This window comes from Anopheles gambiae, chromosome 2 (genome assembly GCF_943734735.2).
Source record: "Anopheles gambiae chromosome 2, idAnoGambNW_F1_1, whole genome shotgun sequence".
Classification (NCBI taxonomy): domain Eukaryota; kingdom Metazoa; phylum Arthropoda; class Insecta; order Diptera; family Culicidae; genus Anopheles; species Anopheles gambiae.
In genome coordinates this window covers 84,623,190-84,629,189 of record NC_064601.1, presented here as the reverse complement: position 1 = coordinate 84,629,189, position 6,000 = coordinate 84,623,190, and positions in this window count along the sequence as shown.

The window sequence follows — 6,000 nt, the reverse complement described above, 5'->3', positions numbered from 1 at the left end:
GGACCGGAGGATGCTGTGCGCAGGTTTACGTTACGGCCATGTCAATTAATTCACTTATCGCCCGGTTAATCTTAATTGACGTTTCGACACCTTACCGCGCACGATTAATCTGGAGGCCCCTGGAATCCCCTTTTAGCGATAGACGCTTTCCTTTGCGAGTTTGTTAATGTCTGGCGAGGAATAAAATTACCCTTCTTTGCATGATTCTTCGTAACTGTTTCCTTTTGTTTTTCGGCAAAGTATGGGATAAGGAGGGTGGAAAGGTAGCTTAAGCGTGGTGCAGTGAAAATAAATCGATTTTTTAATAGCTTCTGCTGCAGGGGATGCTGTTTTTGTTTTGTTTTTGCTTTATTCGCTAGTGTTTGGTCCATTCCAATTTTGTGGAACCCTTCCTCCTTTCTATCGAAAAGCGAATTATAGAAACGTAGGCAAATGGTAGCAAATAAAAACAAGATACGCAAAGGCAAACGCTCGCGCACGGTCTCACACTCGCGTACAAATTCATTTTTAACAAGCAATCGAAAACGAAAACGTAACCGCTCGTAATAGGTGAAATTGGGAAATTTATGATAAGGCCGGCATCGTCGCGCCGCTCCTCCCATCGTGCCAAACGGTCAACGCATTTTGGTTAGAGATTAGGACGGGTTTTTGTTTTTTTTGTTTTGTTGACCGCCAGATTGATGATGAACGAGTCTGAACTGGATAGATAAAAGGGAAAATAAGTCGAAATGATGCGAGCGGTACGTAAGCGCCATAAATGGCGTTTTAATTTATGCCAAATACTGCAATAAATCGTTAAGGATGCATTTTTTACTTAAGCTGGTCGATAGTTTTCTGGGCTTAAAAGCTAAAATGCTATAAATTGGGTTAAAAATACATACGCAAAGTTGTCATACTGAGGTTTTTAACGATTTGTTGACTTACAATCAATCTTATCACAATTTTGTAATTAAGACATAAATATTTATGCTCCAATTAATTTAATTCCATTACTTCAATAACGATGGCGGAAACTGTTCAACAATTACTTGTACAGTAAAGGCACAAACTATTAAAGTGAAGCTCCTTTACCGTACGCAGCCAGCTACAACGAGCCATTTCACCGGAAGGTGTAAAAATTTGGGCAAACTGTTTAATTCGCCGCAAACAAACCACCAACTGACAGCACCAGCGATTGTACATTGGTTGCGGTATGTGGTGCGCGCATAAAACTGTCGCTCGCTGCTAGGCTCAAAGGCTGCAAAAGGGGAGCAAAATTAACTGAACCGCACAACCGGGTTGAATTGGTTACTGGGGCACACATTTTCTCGTTTTTCGATTATCGGCAATTTTATGATTAACTTTCAACTTCGTCCCATTACCACCCAGCCGGATGCCGGCCGAGTAAAAAAAATACATAAAGGTTGACTATCTCCAAGATCACCCCAATGTGCAATGTGCGCTGTCATTTTCATTTCCGAGACAACACGGGACAGCACGAGAATGGGGCGATGGAAAAAGAAGTCAAACTTCCCGAAAACGAAAACGAACAACCAAAAAACAAAAGACAGTAATACACTTTGACATCTGCGGGAGCAATTTTCCATTTCTTTGGGCGGTCGTGGCAACGGGAGCATGAAGTGCAGTGTTTCTGCTTGCTGCAGCTGAACCCATGACCATCTGGCTGCACACTTTCTCCGAAGTGGGTCACATCGGGAAGACAAACCGTTCCGTAGAATTTGATTTCGGCGATTCTGATACTACTCCGGCGAGAAACGATGAAAGTGTTTATGTTGTGGAATGTTCCATTGGTTCTCTTTTGGCACAAAGAAAGTAATTGTTCGTAGGTTCGTTAATTGAAATGCTTGCGATCGAGTTAAGAAGCAAATTGTGTGCAGCTCTTTCATTTGCATTTAAATTAAATTCTTGAACACTTTCTTTCGCTCGTGTTGGAAGAAAGGGTTCGTTTCATGGAACTCGTTACATTTGCTTTACCAGATCTCTCCAGATGTTATCGTATTTTTTGTGTACTGTTGTTGCTCTCTGTGATCAATTACTCCTTCAACGCCGTTTTTGGTATTTGATGTAATCCTTTTTTGTTTTAATAGAATAATTTTGATAACATGGTCACATACATTATTTATTTATTTACACAATCACAAACTTTACTTGCCTCATTAATCTCTTCTACTTACCAATCAGACCAATCAGACCAATCGTCTCCACAGTAAACCACAGTCTTCCGCAGAGGATCGCTATGAAAAGTGAAACTTACTTCACCCGTTCGACTCTCCCGTAGGAAAACCCTACGCTTCCCACATCACACATCCATAAACCGCTCGTGCAGATCCCTCCCTCTTCCATTCTACACACGTCCTGCTCGCCACCGGATCAGCTGTCGAACGGCGCACCAGACTCGGGAGGCCATTGAACTTGCTGGCTGCGAAAGTGTTCAATAAATGGGCAACTATCCCTCGACGGACCTTTTCCCTGTGTGGTTATATTCCCGCATCCGAGTTGGTTAGTTCGAACGAAGGCAGTGAGCCTCGTGCCACGTTCCTCACATGGTCAGGCCGAGACACGCACTAGAACTTTCGATGTCGTGTGGCCGAGCACCGATGGCGCCTCAAGAGTAGACTTCAATAAGCGGACTTCGTTAACCCTTGCTTAGTATAGTTTGGGTAAGAGGGCCTAGAGGTACAGTTTGGGTTTATTCCTTTTTTAATTTATTTTAGATGGATTGATTGTAAAATTATATTTTCCTTGTATCAAATTTAGAAAGAATAACATAAAAATCAATTTTGAAAACCTAAACATAGCACCAAAAGGTTCATTGAAGCTCGATTAAAGCAATCGTTAAGCATTGCAATCTCCTTCTGCCCTCCAAAAAAGGCTGGAAATGCCAACATTTCCAGCTTCCCTCTTGTTGGACTTTTTTCCTCACTTCCCCACTCCGCTCCGGTGACCTCGTGCACGCACCAAACCACGATTTAAATTATGGCAAGTTTCGTTCGTTTAAAAACGCAATTAGTAGTTGCTGCTGCTGCCGACCTGCCCTCCTGTACTCAATGACTCACTCACGAACGTTCGAACACGCCACCGCCTTTGCTTCCCGGTCGGGAAGGAATTATCAAACGCTGATCATCATTCGGCCCGATCGTCGTTACGCTCAGCATAATGTCCGCACCGGCTTGTAGGCTATAGCATAATATGACAGGACAGGGAAAGTTGTCGTTGACGCAGTCAGGCTTTTCGTCTGTTTAGACTTTCGTCCATATTTGCTGTTGCTGCTGCTGCTGCTGGTGCTGATGCTATTCGTTTGTTTGTCTGTTTGTCTGATGATTTCGTTAGCTGCGTTTCGAACCCTCTCCCACCCTATCGCTTACAGAACATGGAAAGCTGAATTAATGCAAGATAACCAGCCCGGTTAATAGTTGTTTACCGTGCGCCCGTGGACTGGACGGACTGGATCGCGATGGCCTGGATCTAATGCTGCAAGCGCAGACACGCAGCTATTTTCCCTCCCGTCCGAGCCCCGTAGATTCATAAATCATCTTCCCGGGCACACAAAAGCATCCGCGAGGCGGAAATGCAAGATATCTTTGTTGTATCGACACGGCGGCACATAATGGTGCCGTAAGCCATGAACCACCGGGCACCATCCTCAACCTAATCCGGGCACATCTTTCGGCTAACGGTGCACTGTCACGCTCTGGGAGCCTTCCGTTTCGGCAACAGCGTCTGTTGCAGTTGTCATTTGGATGGAGAGGGCTTTTATTGTTTTCGCGGAAAAGTGTGATATTTAAGCGTGAATGCAATTTTTCTAGATGTCGATCGGACAGGAAAGATAAGTGCGAGAAGTGTATTCGCCGGTGAAAAATTTCTTTACAATCCAGGGAATCTTCACACTGTTATTAATGAATTTGTACTGCAAATGTTGCTAAAGACACTGCGAATACATGCTAAGCGGAAAAACAGAACTATGGATGCAATTTGTAGTGGTACAGATATGAAGAATTAGAAATGACAAGAAGGTAAAGTAATCCATGTTATAAAATAACCTTTCCAAGCATAATCTCTAACCAATAATCCCAAACCTGAAATAGATTCACAAATTATTAAACACAAAAATTTTTGAACAAACAATAATTTTGCGATTGTTCTGTTGTACCTATAATTGTAGATAAATAATAGTTGAGCCAATAAAATATAATTAAAAAAAGACTAATTACATCAGAAATGTAACTAGTTTTAAACCTTAAGTTTGCTTTGAATATGCAAGACTACTGATAAAGTGTTAATATTCTGCATAATTTAAAATAAAGAACTGAAATATGACCTCCAAACATTTATTTTGCTTTATTTGTTAAGTGATGTTTTGAATTTCTCGTGATTATAAATCAAAATAAAATCATTGATCTATATATAAGTGAATTTATTTAAAAAAAAAATATTTAATTTATGTAAAAAAAATTATGTAAAAAATTTATGTATTTAAAAAAATCCTTGTAGGTTAACTACAACTGACTGTTTTACCTGATATTATGAGTAGTACTACTTCGTGATAATGTATATTTTTTGTACGGCACTACGGTTAAAAAGGAAACAAAGATGTCTAAATCATTTGTGTGGATACAACGTTGTTATTAGTAATTGTTTCTCAAAATACAATATTTTAGCTTCTTGGTATTTAAAAACTTGTATAAGACCTAACATTTGTTTATGAAATGAAATAAAATCCAGTAGAATGTTGATACATTAAAAAACATTCAGCTGCTACTCAATAAAATCATTAATCTTTTTTTTGTTTATACTAATCTTTTAAGAATTACTGCATTGAAATTTTAAATACTTTGTCAAAAGCCAGAAAACATGTCTATTCAAGAAATATATCTAATATCTAATCTTTTTTAAGTTTTCGAAACGATAATGTCTTATTCCACCAAAACCTCTAACAATATTGAAGATGGTGATTTGCCTATCTTTGCTTTTTTGCCTTTTGTTTAAATTTCTGATGCTTCTGACTTCTGACAGTTGGTTTAGTAGCTCCAGCTATCCTCCGTGTCGATGTGTCTTATTCCAAACATAAGATTGTTTTATTTATTTTATTTTAACGTATTATCTTTTATTTTTATTGTTTTATAATTACATATGCCATATTTTCAGCCCAATAACGGTGATTTACATTGATCTACAACAAGGTATTTCCTCCTTGACAAAGGCTTGGTTTAGTTTAAGTAAAAATAGGGTAAACGTACCTATAGTGGTGCTAGTACCAATAGTGGTGGTATTGCACTAAAATAAGTCTCGTACGATCAATTAACAGTAGTTAAGTTATTTATGATAGTGTGAAATGTTCTCTAGCCTTTTACAAAGGATTTAAAAATGAAATGGGGCCATTCCGTTTCTTAGTGACCGAAAAATCCATTATTTTGTGAAAGGTATCAACATTTTTCCAAAATCCTTAGGATTTCATAACGATACTCATATTTTTGTTAACGTTTTAAATGACCACATAACAACGCAATTATTGGTTTTTTTAAACATAATTGTTATCAAATGATGTTGTTTTATTCAAAATCATTGACTTTTGGCCATATTTACGTATTTTTAGGTGTTTTTTACGATAGTGCCATTATAGGTACACCAAACAGGCATGTTCCTATAGTAGTCCTAGTTGTAAAATCAATAAATACAGGTAATTTTAGATTTTTTCGACGACATTTTTGACATGTCGTACTGTTTTCATTAAAATAAGCAACAAAAATAAGTTTTTTGTAAGTAATTTACCAAACAAAGGCCAAAATTCGCTTATCTGGCTGAGTGAAAAATCGACTTCAAATCAAGCAAACTCTTCTGAGTATGGGTTGACAACAGGTACTAAATAACTACTTTAGCCAATATTTTCATCAACCAAATTCATACATTTTTTACGATCAAATTACGAAAAAAATCATTATTATGGCAGTAATCCTTGCTATTCACACGAAAACAGCTTCGAAACTAAGTTTCATTGATATT